Here is a 22,743-nt window from a genome sequence, read left to right as displayed (position 1 = left end):
ATTTTGCGGATATCACTATGCCAGTATGGGCGTGAACGCCATACTGTATGGTATCGAAGATTTTTATAGATTATGAAATTGTATGCATAGATGATTTAACCGTTGCAGGAATAGTAACATTGTCAATAGTTGTCGCGGACGCCACAATGTCAGTTTGGCCGTCAGGCCCATACTGCATTGCCGTATCCACATTGCTTCTGGCCGATAAACCTAGTCTAACGACATCTATATAGTTTTGGTGGTAATACGATAGTATACATTGATTGATTATGGCGGGAAAGACTAGTAGCATTGTACCCTCGGTATTGTAGCATGGGCCTCAGGGTCATGCTGTTTCGCCGTGCCTGGTATGCATACGTGTGAGCAATACAATAGCTCCAGTACTATACAGTATAGTAAATAACGGCATACTTCTGGGACTCGTTACAATACTGTCTTGGAATATTTCACATACTATTTTAGTATCTGTCTTAAGACCATACCAGCATGGTGTTGAACGCCATGCATTTCTTACCGTGTATTCCCATATAAACTATGTCACCATAACGATTCAATAATCTACTATTTTCACTATGTATCATATATATGAAATTATAATTTAGTGAGTCACTAAAACATTTTATAAATTAAAAACATAATATTTTAAGTTTAATTATTAATATCTCAATGAATTATTTATTTAAATAATTATGTTTCTAATTAACAGCTGTTTCTATTAAATATAAATTTATTTAAGTATTAAAACTCCAGACCGGAGTGAATGCGGATTTAAATAAAATCCGCGTCACTCCGAAATCACTCCGCCCATAAAAAAATCTCTATTCACTCCTTTTACGGAGTGATTTTTTTTTACTGCGGAACTCCGAGTGACAGAGTGAATTCGGATTGAAATAAAATCCGTATTTACTCCCGATTTTTCACAGTGTAGCCTCTTTACTTACTTAATTATTTAAAGTTCAATCAAATAAATATTTCTTCATCCAATCGAAATTAAAATCATTGAGTTCTAAGTGAACAAGTCAACCCATGCAGTTTCACATGTCACTGTAGTCTAGAAATTAAAATAATAATAATAATAATAATAATTTTATGGTGCGAACCACTTGGCTGTCATGTTACTTGTAAAGCTATATATGTTTGGTTATTTAGCTGTCAGAAAATTAAATTAATTAATTAAAATTTTAATTACGCGTCTCGAGTGACTCAAAATTATCCGTACAGTTTATATTATATTATTATAGATGTTGAATTTCCTTAGCAGTAAAATTCAAAGTATCTTCTAAATGAGCAGAGTAACAGATTGAAGGGGAAACATTTATATCTCTCCATCGTTATAAACCCGTCGGAAATTTATTAGAATCGATATCAAACTTTACTTACTTAGAAACAGAAGGTTCAACATTTACCGTCTAGAAGGTGCGGTTCGGCTGCGACAACACTTTTATAACTCATTAAAGATAAAAAAAAATGTTTTTAAAATCGGTAGCCTTTAATAAACTCTATTTAAACTCACTGCGATTGTATACTTACGCGAATTAATAAAAGAACAAAAACTAACAAGGGGTAATTTGAATGTAGTAAAATTGGAAAAATAAAAATATTGAACCATAATCATACGACCAGATGTCGATCGTTATATTCAACATTAAAGTAAAATATATAAATTTACGATTATAATTTTTTTCTTTTAGTTCTATATTTTATAAATTTATTTTAATCGGTATATTTATTGATATCATTATTTTCGTTCGAGTAGAATTGATTCGAATAGCTTTAAAAGTGTACCATCAATAGAACAGTAACAACTTTTAAAGAAAATTTAGAGCGAATGAAAATGGCTCTTAAATTCCGTACAAACTTCTTTTACTTTCTGTTCATTTCCGCCTCATTGTTTATATGAATTCGAATAGCAAGACAGTTTTATAGTTTGTTACAAAGAATACGTCACGATTTCTTAAGTATTTTGCCCGGGACATCTACTAAAAAATATGGTGTCTCATTTTGTCCTGGATTGTCCTATTAATTATTGAGCTTGTAACTGTAAACGTTGTTTCGATTTTCGGGATAAAAAATGGCTTAAGTGTCAAATTTATTTAGATTCATAGTAAGAAACAATTCAATTTTTGAAGAAAAGTTTCCTCGATATGCAATAGACAGCTAAGGAAAATTCATAAAATCATACAGTAAAAGGACGGGCAAAACGGACCACCCTAAAAATTTTGTAGGAATTTTGTTTTTCCAAAATTATTTTTATCTATAATTTACATGACAACTCTTGTCATCATTTTTGCACAATTTCGAGTGTCTCAAGATGTTTTTTCAAAATTTTCTGTTAAAAATTGAAAAAAAGAATTTTTTTCATAAATTTTTCAGTAAACTGTATTGTTGGCCGTAATATATACACACAGTGTCTTCGTCGCTTTATTCAAATGTTACTTAAGTTATTTATCTGCAACAATTTTATGAGTCGTTTTTTTAAAATAAAAAAATCTGAAAACCGCCTGACCCTGCGGGCTCCAAACTTCCCGCTGTTTTCGAGCCCAGGGAGCTCGGAAACATTATTACTTGTAAACTTTTGAGATCTTCGAGCTCAAAAATTTGTTAGGCCGGTAAGACATACCTTCACTGAAAAATTATAATTTTTGACTGACAATATCTTTGGATGGAATGAACCGATTTGGACGTTCTTGGTGGCAATCGAAAGGGCTCAACAAGATTTTAAACTGATTACGTTTTGAGGCGAATCGGGCAAGTGGCTTATAAGTTATACGCAAAAAACCAAAATCAAAAAAATTTTCTAATTTTTATTCTTCGTATAACTCGTAAACTACATGACCGATCTACACCAAAATCTAATCAATTCCAAGTTTTGGTGAGCCCTTTCGATTGCCACCAAGTACGTTCAAATCAGTTGATTCGTTCCAAAGATATCGTCGGACAAAGAAAAGCTCACACACTCATACACACAGACGTCCATCCAGGAATAGTCAGACTAGCTTCCTAGGACTTTAAAACATCGACATCTGATGAAAACTCGATTTTCGAAAATCGGACCGAAACTAATAACTTCCTTTTTTTTGAAAATTTGAAATTTTCTTAGCGGGAACTTAAAAAACAATTTTACTTTGGGGAGGGGGATCTATTTTACCTGCCCAGGGAAAAAATTTTTTTTCTACAACTGGAAATTTGGTTTAATTGCTTCAAATAGAAGTGAAAAAAAGATTTATCGAATTCAAATCCACATAAATCCATTATTTTCTTAGCGCTCCCGTTTTGCGCGGCCTCTCCCTACAAGAATATGAATTGATTTTGCACATAGACGAGGCTACAGTGCGTGATCACTTTCGCATGAATTCAAAGTTATGATACACGAATTTCAGTATAGTGTAGGGCATAAACTAGTGTTATATCATAACTAACATATTATGTCAAGTTATAGGCCTGTATAAATTACCATAAAGTGTTAGTGGTATGAAAATAGAAAGTACTGAAAGTGTTGCACCTAGAGAATTAAATTCAAACATATATATAGCAAAAGTAATTTTTTACTTGTAAAATGTTATGAGTTCATCTGGCAATGTCAGTGCATATGAAAGCTAGAAGAATGAAGAAGAAAGATATAGGTAGCATTCAAAAGGACTACGTTAGCTGGTTAAAATTGGTGAGAAGAAGATAAGCGTTGTATTATAACGAAATGACGAGATACCTCTTGCATACAGAAATAAAACGTTAAAAAAAAAAAGTATATGTACATTTATATGGTAGAACTTTTTCTTCATTTCTCAGGTGTGCCAGCCGTTTTATGTTTCCGACCGCGTGGGAAATCAGGACTCTAGGACGTTCGAGACAATTTATCACCTCAGTTGGACCAAATAAAGGGGGTGAGTGAATAAATAAAAATAAAAAATGAGAATAGAAAGAAAGCTGATCTTACTTAAAGACTTTGCAAGAAGGTAATGTTTGGAAATAGAAAAGACATAGTACAACGTAGATCGTTTTTGAAATCCAACGTAGATAGAAGCAATAAAGCGGAACGAGAATTCATTCTCACGAAAGCTACGTGAAGTTCGCGTGTGAATGACTTGCTAGAAAAGTTTTAAAGTATCGATATCCACTGTGTGTTTACTTTTCTTTGTCTTATATATAGCGTACAACTTAAAAGTATATCTTTCTTTCTTTCTTTAGTTGCTTACTTGCGCCAATTTTATTGCTCTAAATACAAGTTCATCGTTGTATTTGTTTTAGCATACAGTTGATGCATAGATAAGACGATAAACTTATATCAGAAAAGTACATTTATATAAATGGATGATATATATGTATATATATTTCATATATTTATTATTGGCTATTTTTCAAAATTTGATTCGAATATTGGCATCATAAAGAGATCTCATGTACAATCGTGATTTTGCGATTATTCATGCATTGCCTGCAGCAAATATACGTATATATTTTATTTTTACCTATACAAATTGTCTTCTTAGTTTACTCTTCAATGTATTTGTATTCGTTTGTCTTGAAAGAATATAACGTTGATAGTGGATTTTATGTTGGTCTTTTTCTGCATAACTCCTAACGTTTCACAACGACGTTGTTTGCCCAGCAATGACTTTGCATTCTCGATCAAGTGTGCTAGTGATTGGGTTGTTGAAATCAGAGTAGAGAGACAAAGTACAATATTTGATCGGGAAGTTGACAGGAGACCAAGGTATAGTGGATATAGGCACCCTGTAGAAACAACTGAATATTGATTAAACGTTCTGGACTTGTATCCGCCGTTCACAACTACTGCTATATACATACAACCCTCAGTCTACTGCGTGCACGTAATTAGTAGATGCCCAGAGTTTTAATGGTACATAATAGCACGCAACATCAAATTATAAAGGGGGTCGTAGACCCCTTCGTACGATTACTAAGTCCGTTGCAAAGTCATTTTCTTAGTGTATTGTATGCGTTCGTTGGTTTTTTTTTATATGGAATAATAGTGTTTTAAAAATATAATTAGTTTCAAAATTCAGAGAGGTTGAATATATGTAATACAGGAAATAGGTGCATGGGTATATAGATTATTAAAATTTTTGTTTATTTTCAAGGATAATTGTCATTGACAACAAAATTCGGAATGTCAAAAATTGAGGCATAATTTTGAATAAAAATACGATGTCCCGACTAGAATTTTTTCCTGATTTGCCTGAAGTACCATAAGGACCTTGTCAGGTTGATATAAGGTTTGCCTTATTAGGGCAAACCTGACGAGGTCCTTGTCAGGACCTCATCAGGAAATCCTTATTCAAAAAAAAGTTCTTTACCATCTATGCCATCTTAAGCGTTACATCCGTATCAGTTCCTCGTCAGGATACCCTGATCTGGACCTTATTCGACGTAAGGTTAACCTGATAAGGACCTCGTCAGGTCCTTATGAAAAATTCTAGTCGGGGTGATGAATTTAAAATATATGTTCTATGTGATTAATTAAATTATTGTTTGATCTGAATTTGAAAAATTCTTAAAATACCGTAGGGGGGTCGGCGGCATTACATATGTCATGTATATATGTTTTTTGTATCCATATGGAAAAAATGACTGAACTTTGGATTTTTTGACTCCAATTTAAGTCGACTAAGCCGAAACCAAGTGGAATTTGACTTTTTTGACTTAAGTCGGTACTAAGTAGGTCACTTTAACCGAAAGCAAGTCAAAAATGGATATAAAACACCTTTGATTTTACGATCGGTTAACGTGACCAAATTAAATCAAATTTGACTTTGTCTTAGTTGACTTAAATTTGAGTAAAAAATTCAAATTTCAGTTATTTTTTTGATCTGGGCATGAGCCATTGCTTATATTTTGTCAGATCTAGTCAGGTAATAATTTAGAGATCTGGTGAGATATAAATTTTTTTTCAAAGGGTGGGGAAGAAAAATTGACTTTGCCTAAACAGAAATAAAATTATGTAGGTTAATAATTATAATTGATTGGGCTAAATTTTTTGATCGTTTCTATATAACAAGATGAAAAATTAACTGCGATAAATCGATAGACACTTTTGAGTTGTTGATGTACGGAAATGTGAAATCTCCAACGAAACTCAGACATAGATGCTTGAACAAACCCGATAATTGGCAATTGTGAAACAAATTGTTTGGCTATCATCAGCATTTAATAGTTGAATGAGTTTCCAATCATTTATCGAGTACTTTACCTTCTCATAGTTTACTCAATTGGCGATTTTTACCTTCAACTATGTGATACTAGAAGTATATAGAAAATAAATCATCTTATTCATTTTGCATTGATTAATAATTGAAGAAGCACTTGATCGTTCCTTTATCTATGTACATTACGTTTTCGAAAAGCGATCGAGTGCCAGATCTTTTTTTTTATTTTCAGGAGATGAGTTGGACGTTTGTTTCCATTAAATCTCGGAACACGCGTGGGAATCCGAGATAATACGATTTACTCGTATCTCACCGCGGCATTTTCCGGAAAATGTTAGTGGATAATTGAAACTCGAGCTTTCAACCACATTTTCTCATTTCCCACTCATCCTTCATAATGATTGTTGAGTGCTATTCAATATCGTTGTCATTATAAGCCCATGATTTATTATTTAAATCAAAAACTTGTTGAAATTATATAAATTACATTTTCTGATTGATTTATGTAATTTTTCTTTGACACAATGTTGCGTCTTAATTACGGTTTTCCTGACTAAAAAATTCGCTTTCTTTATCAATACTTTTTTTTTAGAATTATTTTGCAGAAAAAAAAATATTTTGGACTATGAACTGAAGTCAAAAATTTTCTTAAGTCTAGAAAAAATTTCTGGGCCCAAGAACTTTTTTTCTGATACCAAGAAAATTTTTATTTTCAATTATAAATTCAACTATGAGTTCAAAAAGTCTCTTGGAGGAGTAAAAATTTTTTGCGCCAAGAAATTCCTTTTTGCTGTGTCTCCACGTTAAGGTGAAATGTCATCCTCATCCTCATTAATTCTCATTTGGGTCTCAACTCAGAAAATAAATTTTTCTCAGGACATTTGGGGGTTTCTCCTACCAAAGGACATCATAATGAACGAAAGATGTTTGTATTGTGCTGAGTTATTCCCAACAGGAGCAAAATTGCGGGCCACTCTTCATAAGAAATCATGAACTGCCTCATCCTCATTTATCCTTACATGGGTCTGAACTCAAAAATACATTTTTCTTAGGACTTTCTCCGGTTTTTCCTACTAGAGGATATCATAATGAACAAAAAACGTTTATATTGTGATGGGTTATTCCCAAGAGAAAAAAAGATAGGGGCCATTCTTGACAGAGATTCATCTACACCCATCTCCACCCGTCCACCCACCTTCATATGGGTCTGAACGCAAGAAATGAATTTTTCTCAAGACTTTTCGGGGTTTCTCCTACTCCTACACCATCCTTTTTCTTACATAAAAAAACAATGAATTTGTTGAAATGAGTTGATTCTCTAAACATTATCTACTGCGCATAATTTAATAATATAATTGAAGTATAATTGTCTGAGTAAAGGAAATAATTAAATTCTGGTTTAATTGAAATTTAGTTTCTTCTTAATTAATGACTAATTAGTGATATTAACAAATTAGTTACTAATTATGAACAGTGTGTATACTGCAATCTAGTCTGAAAAAGACATGCATTATTAATGAGAAAATAGTATTTTACGCGAATCAGTGAATTTCCTGCATCCGATAGTATCCTGTCATCTGACAATCATACTGTCATTTACGACTATCACAACAATACAATTTAATTAAAATTAAATATAGTAACATTGGTTGCGCTGTACATGATGCGCTTGACAAGTGAACCTCTATCAAAAAGTAACTTTTTATGACACTTTCATTACAACGCTCATATTCCAGATCTTACATCAAAAATCGTCAGATATATATTCCATCTACTTTGATATATTATATATAAATACAATCATATATATGTATATATTGAATTTCTACTGCGTGCGTGGTTCAAAGCTTGAGCACAAGATGCTACAGTTTTGACGGGTGATTCCGTCGTGAACGTTCCGGAGTGGCGTTCCGGGAAATAAGCTTCTAGTTGACTTTTATTTTTTGACGTAGAACGTAGAGTTAGCCCAGACATGGCATTGCTTACTGAACATAGAAAGACGATGGAATCAAGTACGTAAAGAGAAACGAATTTTCCGCGATGAAAGCCATCTAAGAATATATATTCTTTTATGGTTTATTTCTGTTTTGTCATGTTATTGTTTTTCATTTCATTCGACTTTGTCAGTACAATGTTTGATGTATTTCATATTTTTAGTAATAGGCAACTTTATAAACATATGTTTACTTTCTTCTTATAAACTAAAAATTTTGAAAAAATTAGGGTACTACTTAAAACAATTTTTCCCGCGTAAAATCTTAAGAATTAAATCAAATAATCATGATATATTTTGTCACGGAGGGAAAACTTATGTATGCATTCATAGAGATTGAACGGAAACGTAAAAATTCATGAATTCTCGTAGATTTCCGTGGAAGCCCATGGAAAAGTATGAGATCCTGTAACAATCCATGAAAATTAATAGGAAAAATTTTCGACAGTGATAATTTCAGATAGAAATCCATGAAAAACCAAGCGTATAAATTACTGGAGCCCATAGAAATTTCAATAGGAAATTTTTAGGTCGGGTGCCCATTTAAAAAATTCTACTCGACCCAATGCTATTTTTGTAATAGATAGATAGATAAAAATTTTTATTTGATCCTGGAGTTCTAAGCTCCTTCAGGACCATCAACAATACATAAAGTTAAAAACTTGTAGGTACACATTTGATACAGTATTCGCAATACAATTTGAAAGACCGATACTAATTAATAACACTAACATATTAAACCACAGGATTGAACGTAATTACATTGATTGCAAGAAGAAGTTAAAACAAGTTTGTTTGAAATTTTCGAAGTTGTCAATCACTGTAATATCAGCCGGTAATTAATTCCAAATTTTTATGCCATGAATCAGGAAAGAGTTTTGATAAATAGCAGAATGACTTCTTGGTAACCGCAGATAGTCATGTCTGACATCGCCTCTCCTTAATGCGATCCGCAGAAATTCTAATTTTGATCTAAATAATTGATTATGATTTCGTAATATTAAAAGAACATTAGACACATGAGTAACAAGAGAGGCCCAGTTGAATGGTTAAGAATAGAGACGTTAGCAAGTAGGAAAAAAAATGGAATGTCCAGATACTTGACAAGTTGATAAAACTGTATAACTTAATAATTTGATGCATAATTTTGGACTAGAATTTTAATCATTACATATTTTTATGGATATTAGTTGGAATAAATCTAGGTTATCAAATAAAATATTGTCATTTTAATTGTAGAATAACTCATAAAACTGATAAAATTTACTGAATCAGTTTCAAGAAAGTTTGAAGTTCCAATAGATAGTGGTTGGATGTCACGAGTATATGAAACTTTTCGCTTGTTCCGATAGTTCAAGATTCCATCGAAGTAACGCGTTACACTCTTCACTCGAAAGAAGGAGAAAAAAAACAAAAAACAAAAGAAAATCAGAAAACTAGGTCGACAATAAGCTGACATTCGAATGATTCACGAGTCCAATAAATCTTTTCAAATGAGGCGAAACAAAGAACGATATAAAATAATATTATTGACATAGCATATTGACACATTTTATTTATCATGTTTTTTTGTTTTTTAATGACCTTTTTCGGAAAACGTCATGTATCTAAAATAAATGAGTTCGATCCCAACATGGAATTATAGTCAAAATTACCAATGGAGGAATTTTTTATATAAATAGAAATTAATTTACAATTTTTCTAGTGATTTTGAGTCCCAGAACGATAGTGTTATTTACTATACTGTATAGTACTGGAGCTATTGTATTGCTCACACGTATGCATAGCAGGCATGGCGAAAGCATGGCCCTGAGACCCATACTACAATGCCGAAGGCACAATGCTACTAGTTTTTCCCGCCATAATTTCTGGCGTGTCAATCAATGTATACTATCGTACACGGAGAAAAAAATATAGCTCCTCAAACGATCTAAAGTATAGCAACTCGTAGATCGTTACCACAACAATGTGTATACTTATGATAGCAATACCGTATCGTTCCTGTAACTATCTATTAGATAGCTGTGAGCCCTATGCGACTTTCCGTAGTCGCCACCTCACACGGCACCACCTAACCTATTTAAGCATCCATTTTCGCGTCTATTTTGTGTATCGGGTATAATTGTTGCTAGCAGACGCTTAATAAATAAATTATTTTCTTTAATCAAAATTATTTATTTATCATTTATTTATTAATGATAAAGATTTTTAAACGTCTCATATCATTTGCAACGCACGTGACGTCAGATAGGGCTCAGAACGATACGGTTTAGCTGTCAGAACGATACGGTATAGGTCTCAGAGCTATCTACCGTATTGTTGTCAGAACGATACAGTAGATCGTTGCAGTAACAATCTAGTAGATAAAATTTTCGTATTGTTACTGTAACTATACAGTATACTTCTCAGAACAATATTTTTTTCTCCGTGTATTACCACCAAAACTATATAGATGTTTTAGACTAGGTTTATTGGCCAGAAGAATGTAGATAAGGCAACGCAGAATGGGCTCGACGGCCATACTGACATTGCGGCGTCCGCGACAACTATCGCCAATGTTACTATTCCCGCAATGGTTGAATCATCTATGCATACAATTTTATAACCTATAAAAATCTCCGATCCATACAGTATGGTGTTCACGCCCATACTACACGCAGAGAATTTTACGGTATTTTTTACATCAAAAACTTATAGAAAAATTACTATGTCATCGTAACATAAGTACAGTATGGAATTATTGAACAAATTACCGATAACGTAGAAATTTTTAAAATACATCGAACAGAATTTACAAGGTGCATTGTAATTTGATCCAGGAATTTTAAATTTCTTAATTTGTTGCTTTGTCAAAATTACAATGCACTTTCTAAATTCTGTTCGATGTATTTTAAAAATTTCTACTTTATCGGTAATTTGTTCAATAGTTCCATACCGTCCTCATGTTACGATGACATAGTAATTTTTCTATAAATTTTTGATGTAAAATAGATCGTAAAATTTTCTGCTCGTAGCATAGTGATATCTGCAAAATATTTCTTACCTCGTGCCCAATAATTGGTTACGCTAAATCAGAATATTTAGTAAAATAGAGACAGCGATTGCATTCATACTTAATTTACATCTGTTTTTTTTTAAACTAATTCATTATCCGTTTTCGTAATTAACAAATACAGGCCTCACTTTAACGAATTCGGATACATTTTTACTTATATATATTTTTTTAAGTGAAGTCTTATAGATCTCAGCTTAAAATGAAATATATTCTGTAGAAAAAGTCACGATTCATTCGTGATACATTAAATTACTTTCGAGCGACCCCCCCCCCCTTCTAACAAAATCGTAATAAATAACAAAGCATTTGATAAATTACACGATATCATGGCTGAATTTTTAAAAGTCACTTTATAATAATGTAAACAATAAACCAGGATCGAATTGGATTGACCTAAAACTATGAAATTGATCGACAAATTGAAAGTTTTGAATAATGAAGAATGTAGATGACAATCATGTAAATATTGAAGAAAGTTATTGTAACCTCGAGGAAGTTTATCTTTCATTAACCGTTGACTATTGTGTACATACATAGATGCATACACAACAATGTGGAACTTGAATTTAACAGATTGACTTGTTTGGACGCCATTAGTTTTAATGAGGTCGGTTGGATGTCGCGAGAAAACCGGACGTGTCGCCGGTGGTTGTTTCCGGAATGGTACCTTTACTTGTTTGATGTGAAAGCTCTATCCATTCTGTCTCTCGTAATTTGTAATTGGCAAGTTCGAAACAACTTGATCTCGTTTGCCCAACGCTGATGAGATGAACATTTGGCTCGTTTACCCTAAAGGTAAATTACAGAATTTTATTCTTCGTTTTAAGTTTTTTAAATTTCCGGTATTCAATTTTGTGTTTTTTTTATTTTAATTTTTATTGTGATTCAGAAGTAGGTCGAATGTAATTGGAGCTGAGGCTCGACCATCACAGACTTGACTGATGGAGAAAAATTTCCTTCCTTCCTCTCTTGTTTTTACGGTACTCGTCCTGTTTCCTGAAAAGCAAAAGCTGAACTTTAAAGTTCCGGCTCGCCGCATATCGTGTACCGATACACCAAGTTATCGAATTTCAATCACGTCCTCGTACTTTTGACGAACTCACGCGAGTATCGGCTTCCTTAAAAAAAATAGCTAAATAAAATAAAAATGATGAAAGCAAAGCATAAAAAAAACGTTAAAACCCGTCCCACGGGTAAGTGTGCACAGATTTCAGAAATAAAAGAGAAAAGCTGAAGAAAATGCGGGAGAAAAAAGGCTCTTTGTCGCGCCCAAAAAATACAAATCAATAGTATAGTGAAAAGTCTTTTACATGGAACAGGAGAAGACATAAAAAAATTTAACACTAGTAAAAATAGTTTCGTATGCTTTGGCACTCGTAATCCTCATTTTCAGACCAGACCTTGCGGCCTTTAATCAACAACTCTTGATTAATCAAAGCCATTTGAGTGACCCACAGAGACATGTATTTTTTACATTAATTATTTCCAATATTTTTTCTACGCCAGCTAATGGATGACATCGTTGCCGTAAAATGTTTCTGTTTATGGATAGTCAGTCTAATAATTATTAATTACTTTTTTTGTTCTGATGTATGTTCATACTATTTTCAGAGCTATTTTTTAAAGTAACTGTCCATCAAACGAGATTTTATAGCAAATTTTTTTTTTAATTTCCTACAATACCCAGGCGGATCCGAGTCACAGTAATTTACCATATTTTGCGGCATTTTTACCGTATGTTCTTTCTATTTTTACAGTTTTTACACTGCAATACTTCGCTTTACGGTAAAATACCGCAGGCTTTCTGCAATTTTACGGTAAAGTACCGTTCTCTTACTGAAAATTTACTGCAAAAAATACTGTACGTTTGCTGTGAAATACACGGGAGGAATTATTTTGCGGATATCACTATGCCAGTATAGGCGTGAGCGCCATACTGTATGGTATCGAAGATTTTTATAGATTATACAATTGTATGCATAGATGATTCGACCATTGCGGGAATAGTAACATTGGCGATAGTTGTCGCGGACGCCGCAATGTCAGTATGGCCGTCAGGCCCATACTGCATTGCCGTATCCACATTGCTTCTGGCCGATAAACTTAGTCTAACGACATCTATCTAGTTTTGGTGGTAATACGATAGTATACATTGACACGCCAGAAATTATGGCGGGAAAAACTAGTAGCATTGTGCCCTCGGCATTGTAGTATGGCTCTCAGGGCCATGCTGTTTCGCCGTGCCTGCTATGCATACGTGTGAGCAATACAATAGTTCCAGTACTATACAGTATAGTAAATAACGCCATACTTCTGGGACTCGTTACAATACTGTCTTGGAATATTTTACATACTATTTTAGTATCTGTCTTGAGACCATGCCAGCATGGTGTTGAACGCCATGCATTTCTTACCGTGTACTGTACGTTTATTGTAAAGTACCGTAATTTTTTCAAATACCGTAAATACAACAAATTGTCGTAACTTACCTAATTCGGATCCAGCAGGGATAGTAAAATTCCTGTGAAATTGTTTAAATTTAAATTAGCCTGTTTTGACTGGACCCAGACATTCAAACTCGCCATATTAGTGCAGTTACTCATAGAAAATATAACGCGTTGCATGGAATAAGACACGATTTTAGACTTCCAGTGATGTTAGTTAACTGCACCCTCTTATGAAGTCGTCTCGTTTCATCCCTTGCTACACAATATACTATTACGTTTAGATACATGTCATATTTATTTTTGATTTTCGTTGAAATCTCAGTGTTTCGAAATCATATTTAGCAAGTTTATTTATTCGTTCCCATTGGAATAGAAAAGCCGACCATGGTGGTTGCATCTGACTATAAATATTAAAAAGGACATCTCATTATTTTATATTTTGAGCTTATATAAGCTATATTTACGAGAGTCCTCGTTCTATCCTCCCTCTTGGCCTACGGAGGCTAACTACAAAAGTTTTACCCCATTGCGTGGTCCGAACTAACTTTCTCGAAGGGTGAGACCAAGATTTCTCCCTCGTCGGCTCTTTGCTATCCTCATTCCTTCATACTGCTGCGTCCTTCTACCGCATTATTGCCAATTTGTGTGGTGGGTTTTTCAAAATATACCATCTAATTTCATTTTGTTGGATTAAGGTATTCTCTCTTTTTCTTGTATTTTTTACGCTTCATACTTTCTCATTTTTTTCTTCAATCATAATTTTTTTTTTCAATAAAGAAATTCAGTTGAGCTTCCGCTCTTATAAACTTCATGCTTATTATCTAGTGCGAATGAAAGTAGAAAAAATTTTCATGCTGAAATTGTTGAATCTATCAGAAATATATATATTAATAATACTACCTAATTATATAGTGCACTATTATCACTAGTACTTGCTGTTATATATATATATATATATATATATATATATATATATATATATATATATATATATATATATATATATATATATATATATATATATATATATAATATTTTTAGCTGTAATTGATTTTCAAACAATCAACGCATAATATATGATCTTCTAATCTCATTACTTGGCGGGAAATTGCTATTTTATGACCATTTGGCATGAAAATGTCTTAATTCATAACGTAATGGTCGGTAACAAATTTAATTATACTATTGTTTTTTTCTATTAGAAAACGAAGTATGGTAAAAATTGTAGTATATGTGAAGATAATTCAGGCAAGAAAACATCCAAGAACTAATGACGTTTTAAAACGTTCAAAAATGAATACCACTTTTTAAAAACAAAATATCGTTTGTGTGTTTTGGTGTGGTTTTGTATCTTCAGAGTCATATTTAATAGTTATTGCTGGACGCGATTTGCATTTATATTTTTTGCACTAGATATATTCAACTTAAATAAATCTGTTTATTTATATCTTGCATTAGGAACAGATTGCGTATTTAATTTATGATTAACAATCTATCGATACGTTAATAAATTCAAAAATTCTATGTTCCACATTTTTTATGCAATTTATAGTTTTTTTCTTTAACTCTCTACCAAGAAAATTGACCTTTTAAAATTAGGTTTTTTTCAGATGTCAACCTTTTGATATAAACCGTCTATATTTTTTTAATGAATAAACTGAGTCAAATGACTTTTGCGGTGGTCAAAAGATTTTTTTGAGAGATGATATGCAAATTTGAGAACTCGGTCGAGTAGGTTTCAGGAAATGTAAAAAAATAAAAAAAAATTTATTTATTTATACCTAGCATCTAAAAATAGTAAAAAAATTACTCTAGTTTTTTTTATTTCTTAAGGAAAAAGTAGAAAATCCTCTGTAAAAAAATTTAAACTTTTTTCTTTCAGTCTTCTATTTTTTTTTGTACTTTGCTCAACAAGCTCTCATACTTTTCAATATTAATTTCTTTTATTTTTATTATTAATCCTATACATGAATAAAAATATGAATTTTTTGAATGAATTAATTCTAATATTTGTGCAAATTTTATGATAGTGAAAAATAGCTTATAATTTATGGAATTTTTTCCAGTTTACCTTTATAACGTCTCGTATTTTTCATTTTTCCCTCGAATATTGTTATTATTATTAAAGCTTCACAAAAATAAAGATGACCCTAAATAATAAAAAGCAAAAAAACAAACAAATATGATGTGATCTTTCTTTTCGTGATCTCGATGTTAAAATTAAGGCTAGTAAATTCAGGGTTAGTGAACTATTTTGTAGTGAGAGGCAAACAGTGTATAGATAATAATCTGAGATAGATGTGATGGGACGGTGGCAGCTTGGACTACACAGTCTGTCAGGCTTTGATAGATGGACATCCGACACGTTCTTGTGAACGTGAGATGTTCAACCGTCAGTCCCTTATATTTTTTTTTTATCTTATACCCCTACCTTATTTATTTTCCTTATTTTGCCTCTAGTGGCCTTTTACGAATACTCCTTTCGTTTTGTCACAATGGAAAGATATTTTTTTCAATTCATTTTTCTCTTAACCCGGGAAAAAATTTTCAGACATGATCATGCCTGTTCATGTATGATCAGGCCTGAAATTAGACATGATCATGTCTGTTCATGTTTGATGTCAGACATGATCATGCCTGGTTATGTATGATCAGGCTTGAAATTAGTCATGATCATGTCTGTTTATGCCTGTTCATGTCTGATGTCAGACATCATCATGCCTGTTCATATATGATCAGGCTTGAAAATAGATATGATCATGTCTGTTTATGTTTGATGGCAGACATGATCATGTCTGGTTATGTATGATCAGGCTTGAAATTAGCCATGATCATGTCTGTTCATGCCTGTTCATGTTTGATGTCAAACATGATCATGCCTGTTCATGTATGATCAGGCCTGAAATTAGACATGATCATGTCTTTTCATGTATGATCAGGCTTGAAATTAGTCATGATCATGTCTGTTCATGTCTGATGTCAGACATGATTATGCCTGTTCATGCTTGTTCATGTCTGAAGTGTTAAATACGTTCAGGCCTGATCATGCATGGGCATGACTGACCAACTATAAACAGACATGATCATGTCTGAAGCGTAAAGATCTGGTTAGACATGAACAGGCAGGATCAAACATGCTCGGATCTGGTTAGTCATGAACAGGCATGAGTCATCAGACCTGATCAGGCATGAAAAATGGCGGGACATGGGCTGGCCTGATCAGACATGAACAGAACATCATGCCTGTTCATGCCCGGTCAATTTTCATGTCTGATCAGGTCTGAATATTTTTTCCCGGGAAGTCAATAACGAAAAAAAAAAATAACAAATTTTTTATAAACTCTAGTTTATTACTAGAATTTTTGAACATTTCGAGCGAATCAAAATTATTTTTCGATTAATTCACTTTCGTTGAATCATCTCACTTTTGGATTTCCCAACATTTTTTTGTGTAGTTATTTAATAAGATCTTTACAAAAAGAAAAAAAAGGTTTTTTATTAAGCCGGAAAATGTGGTCGAAACTTGGACAATATAAAATGGGAAAGAGGTGAATCTTCTGGTCATAGTGGGGACATGAATCGAGTGTGGCCGACGAAAGTCTGGAACCAGCAAGGTGGACAACAGTGACCGCGACATGTTTTGTGGTGTACCCACTGTTAGTAGCAATAAATTCGGTTTAAAAAGCGCTTTTGTACGTGGTTCCAATAGTATAGAATTTACACGAACAGGTAATCTACCAAGACAATAAATGTAACCGTATTTACTTTGGAATTCATTTCGTTTATTGAATTTAAATAAAATAAAGGATTCAATTTAAGCCTGAATTTTTATACGACTGATTCATAGCCATTTGATCTCTTTACATATAAATATTATAAGTGCACCCTTAAATATAAAGTGTGGGGAGTGCTCAGATTTTGAAAATAAAAAAATTCCCCGTTTTAGTAAAATATCGTGTGACAATAATTTTTTTTATTCCCGTATCAAAATTTGAAGTCATCAGATTCTCTGTTTAAATATTTTTATCGGAAATTTTTTCAATGTTCGAAATAACGTTTTGTATAAATTTATATTCGATTTCGTAAATTGACATATCAGTCATCGTAATTGAATGAAATATATATAATATAACAACATTAGTCTGTCCTTTTAACGGTTTAATAATATACAATATGTATCAAAAACAAAAATAACATATGTCAAAGTATATTTTTTTATTTTATATAAATATCTATCCGTTATTGAAAAATAAATTGGAACAGTAAATTTTACAACAAAGTCTGTAGTAAAACAAAAACAGATTTGATTATTTTCAAATACAATATTCATATAAACGAAATAGATTTTTATATTTTTCTCTAATATTCACTCATAGCAATTTTAAAAATTCAAATAACTCAATTTTTGTTTTATATGTTTCATACATGTAACAATTCTATCATTTATTTAAATTGATCACTTACGCAATAATTAATGTACCTAAAGATCAGAACGTTTTTTCGCGGAACGAAATTAAAAAAACCCAATTAAAAGTAAAACATCTACTGCACTGAAAAAACTAATCGGTAGCAGCTACCGATTGCCAATCGGTAGCCGCTGCCGATTATTTTGGTAACAGTTACCGAAATAATCGGTAACCGTAAACGAAAGAATCGGTAGCGGTTACCGAAATAATTAGTAGCCGTTACCGACTAATTTTCGGTAGCCATTACTGATTAATTCGGTAGCTATTACCGATTTTTTTGGTATCAGTTACGTTCCAACACACATACACACGCACACATGCACGCACACGCACACTCGTACATACATCCCGTGTAACATCCCTCAGAAATAGTGTTTTGATGTCCACTGAAATTCGTCAGTAAAACCAAAATAATCGGTAACAGCTACCGATTATTCTGATAGCCGTTACCGATTGAAATCGGTAGCAGTTACCGATTGGAAATCACTAGCTGTTACTGAAAATTAATCGGTAGCTGTTACCGAAAATTAATCGGTAGCTGCAATCGGTAGCTGCTCCCGATTATTTTTTTTAGTGCGGATCTAAATTTCTAAAATATTTCGCATCGGTGCTTAGATGTCAGCCGAAAATTGCAGCCACCCACAATTACCCCCTAAGTCTTTTAATCAGTCAAATTACATCAATTTTCCATTTTCATCGCGCAAAAAAAGTTCCGATCTTTGTGTACATAATAATTATAACCACAATAAATTTGATAATTATACAAATAACAAAACTTTTCAAATGAATGGAAAAAATATTTTGTATCATGAAATTTTAAACGTAAAATAGGATTACATATCCTTTAATGTCTTGAAGTTTAAAAAAAGTTTAAAGTTATTTAAGTTGATGGTAAAAAAAAATTGTCGACATCTAGAAATGCATTGGCTGCAGATTCTTGGTAAATTTTGTCATGAAGAAAAAATTCCATCAAACTTAAGAGCTAGAAGGAAGGGAAAAGCATTCTATCGGTCAAAAGTTAAAGTTGTCTACTCTTTTTTCTACTTTTACTCAATTTTATTTCATCGTTGTTCTCTATTTTTATTCTTTTTTTTTTTTTTTCAAACTATTTTTTCTCGACGTCGGAAAAAAATAATAAAAATATGATTATGTAAAAAAAAATTATATAAATATGAGAGCCTAAAAAGTTTGGTATGTACACGTCTCGTTTATATATATGTGTACAAAAGCTAACACTGGTGACAATATAAAGGGTGAATTTGCCGCCGCTAGGGAAATTCTATTCTGGTGTAAGTCAACGACGAATCGTACGTTGCTATTCGAAAAATTTCAAGTCAACAGTACTTTATTGTTTTGCGAGAATTCTTCGGTCGGAAGAAAAATGAAGATAGGGAGATAAAAGTATAAGAACGAGAGAAAGAGTATGGAATATACTCTCTATACAGGAGAGAGAAACGTAAGCTCAGGTGAAAGTTTACTGGAAAGAAAGCGAGGGTGAGAGATGGTGCAAAGTCCCAGACGTTAGTAGAAGCTCATCCCTCGTGGAGTCGGCGACCCCTTGAGGCGGTCTTCTGACGTGCCTGTAAATCGTACGAGTCATATAATACCTACACTGCACATCCCTCTCGTCTACTCTTTCTCCCTAGTGCGTTTGTTTTCCGAGTACATGTCTGACGGCTACCGTCTGGCTATGCGTTGCTCTGGGCAGCTTCAACTCCACAATAATCAGACATAAAAGTTTGTTTTTTGCTGCAATATGTGTACTTGTAATATTTCTAAAAACAAAAAAAAATACTGCGAGCTTTCATATAATCCGAGGAATTGTCATTTCCTGATTGTTTTTTGTGGACAGTAATAAAGAAGAATTTTCGAAATTTATTAAATTAGTCGGCTTCTGAAAAAAACTTTTTATGGCTTTTTGAAATTTCAAGAGATTAGTTTTCGGAAAATTATCAATGGGATGATAAAGAAAAAAAACGTTTTTACACGGTAAGAAATGCGTAGCGTTCAACACCATGCTGGTATGGTTTCAAGACAGATTACTAAAATAGTATGTGAAATATTCCAAGACAGTATTGTAACGAGTCCCAAAAGTATGGCGTTATTTACTATACTGTATAGTACTGGAGCTATTGTATTGCTCACACGTATGCATAGCAGGCACGGCAAAACAGCATGGCCCTGAGACCCATACTACAATGCCGAGGGCACAATGCTACTAGTTTTTCCCGCCATAATTTCTGGCGTGTCAATCAATGTATACCATCGTATTACCACCAAAACTATATAGATGTCGTCAAACTAGATTTATCGGTCAAAAGCAATGTGGATACGGCAACGCAGTATGGGCTCGACGGCCATACTGACATTGCGGCGTCCGCGACAACTATGGCCGATGTTACTATTCCCGCAATGGTTAAATCATCTATGCATACAATTTTTTTTTTTTTTTTTTTTTATAATTGTTCTAGTGTATAGCCGCATGTACGGCCTTTTACACTTTTTGCCTTTACATCGCAACTGCTTCCTTTCTTTATCTGCTTTTCATTGTGCGGCTGTGGCCCGACTTGTGCTTATACTGTACTGTACCATTACGGTGATACCCTATCCTCCACCTTGGCTGTGGGGGTATAGGGGCAAGGGAAACCACAGAGAAAACCATTGCCAGTACAGTTCGGTTTGGGTGAGGCTCTAGTGATCGGTAAAATTCCCATTTTACCGATCACTAGATCTTCATCCCGCGCCTAACGCCCAGAGACCTCCGATCGAGCTCAACGCGTGGCTAAGCGGTCACCCAGCCAAATTGCGACCATGTCCGGTGCTGCTTAACTTCGGTGATCCCCCGAGCCACACGAGAACCGATCGGCTGTCTCTGCCGCCTCCATCTATGCATACAATTTCATAACCTATAAAAATCTTCGATACCATACAGTATGGCGTTCGAGCCCATACTGGCATAGTGATATCCGCAAAATATTTCTTACCGTGTACCAATTTGAAAGAAATGCGCTCATTTTTGACTTTTCGTTCAAACTGTCAGTGAGTAACGAACTTAAAGTAAATAAAAAAGTCTCGAGATTAATATTTGACTGTAGATTAATAAAAAGAATGCAATTTAATAAATAGCCGCATTAAAAATGAAAATTCAATTAAATTTAATAAAAATAGCAGCTTACAAATATTTTTTTTTTAATCTACGGCCAATTAATACGATGTAATAAATTTTAAATCTTGAAAAGTAGACAGGATATAAATTAATCGGTGGATTTAGCGATCTAGTTACTTATCTCTTCAACTTATACTCTTATACTTCTTAAAAATAAGTATCCAGAGCAGATTGTGTCTTCGAACGTTAGTAGAGACGTTGGCGGGTGCAGGTTGACTACGAGAGGACTCTCGGTCTGTCCCTATGGGAGTTCGCGTCTAATCAGGATGAATGGCTCTAGCCTCCTGGCCGCCGGCATTTCACCCTACCAACACAACTTATACTCTTGTCTTGCTCACCGTGCTATCTCGTTTGTCCCCTCGCTCTGCCTTGGCAAGAGCTCGCGCTGTCATCGGTCTTCATTATAAAAGAGAATACCCGAAGCTAAATCTAGTTTACCCCATCCAACGTTCTTGTGTCTCAAGAGCTACTGAAAATTAGTTGCCTTCGCGATCGTGATCCGTTTTGCTCGTTGTTCTTTCTATCCCCTCCCTATTCCTTTACTTAGCATCAACAGTAAAAGAAAAAAAAAAATATATATATATAGGTGTGGTTAAATGAAGTAAAAAATAGCTCGACGATGATGAGACAGGTCGATCGTTTAAGTGTCTCGAACGTCTGACAGGCTTCGGGTTGAAGACCTGAGGGTGAGAATAAATACTCAGGAAAATATAAAAATTGGTATCATCGTTTTCCTCTTACGCATCGACTAACGTTTACTCCCTTCGTGCGTGTGATTGGCTTTTCCTGTACTGAAGGGGCCACGTGTCAGTTTAATTTAATACAGTGGAAGGTTACATTTATAGTCACGCACCTAAGGAGATTGAAAATATATATGTCAGACGGTAAATGTAATTGGCATTTTTATTATGAAATTATTTATTCAAAAAGACGGTTATGAATTTTTTTAAATCTACTGAAACCAGTATTGGTCATAGTAATTTCTGCATGTGTTTATTTCGATTTCCGTCAGGTGGCCAACTTGGTCCGGCTCTACTATGATACCATACACAGTAAAAAATATTGTGTAAAATTAACACAGCTTGTGTGTTAAAAACGGTTGACACAAAATTCGTGTTGAAATTTCGACACAAACTTTGTGTCACACCTTTTTAACACAAAGATAATGTTGAAATATCACCACAAGAGGGCGCAAAGTATTCCAGAGTAACACACAAAATGTGTTAATAAAGAGTGTATAACACATTTTTTATGTTACAAAAAAAAGTGACACAAACTTTGTGTTAGTTTAACACACTACAATTTTTAACACAAACCGTTTTCGACACAAATACACAATATTTTTTACTGTGTACACTGTAAAAATCACCGGGGTAAGTCCAAGCGGTGTAGGTGTTAAAATTATCGGTGTTAAATTTACCCCCGAAAGCGGTGTAAAAATAACGCCGCTAC

At 33.5% G+C, this 22,743-nt stretch overlaps 1 protein-coding gene across 5 annotated transcripts in view; it reads left to right on the top strand.

Annotated features, from left to right (window-relative positions):
• The window catches only part of LOC130664844 (semaphorin-2A), a 453,448-nt gene that overhangs the window by 73,785 nt on the left and 356,920 nt on the right, over positions 1 to 22,743 (top strand). For 3 of the 5 annotated variants that reach the window (XM_057465102.1, XM_057465488.1, XM_057465177.1), the window contains exon 2: positions 3,787 to 3,881. The exons of the other annotated variants lie outside the window; for them this stretch is intronic. The gene's annotated coding sequence lies outside the window, so the exon portion shown is untranslated. The remainder of the gene's footprint in view (positions 1 to 3,786; positions 3,882 to 22,743) is intronic. 5 annotated transcript variants of the gene reach the window in all.

The sequence above is a fragment of the Microplitis mediator genome, chromosome 1, assembly GCF_029852145.1.
Source record: "Microplitis mediator isolate UGA2020A chromosome 1, iyMicMedi2.1, whole genome shotgun sequence".
Lineage (NCBI taxonomy): Eukaryota > Metazoa > Arthropoda > Insecta > Hymenoptera > Braconidae > Microplitis > Microplitis mediator.
Note: the sequence above shows the minus strand (reverse complement) of the source record. Positions and strands in the feature narration are given on the sequence as shown.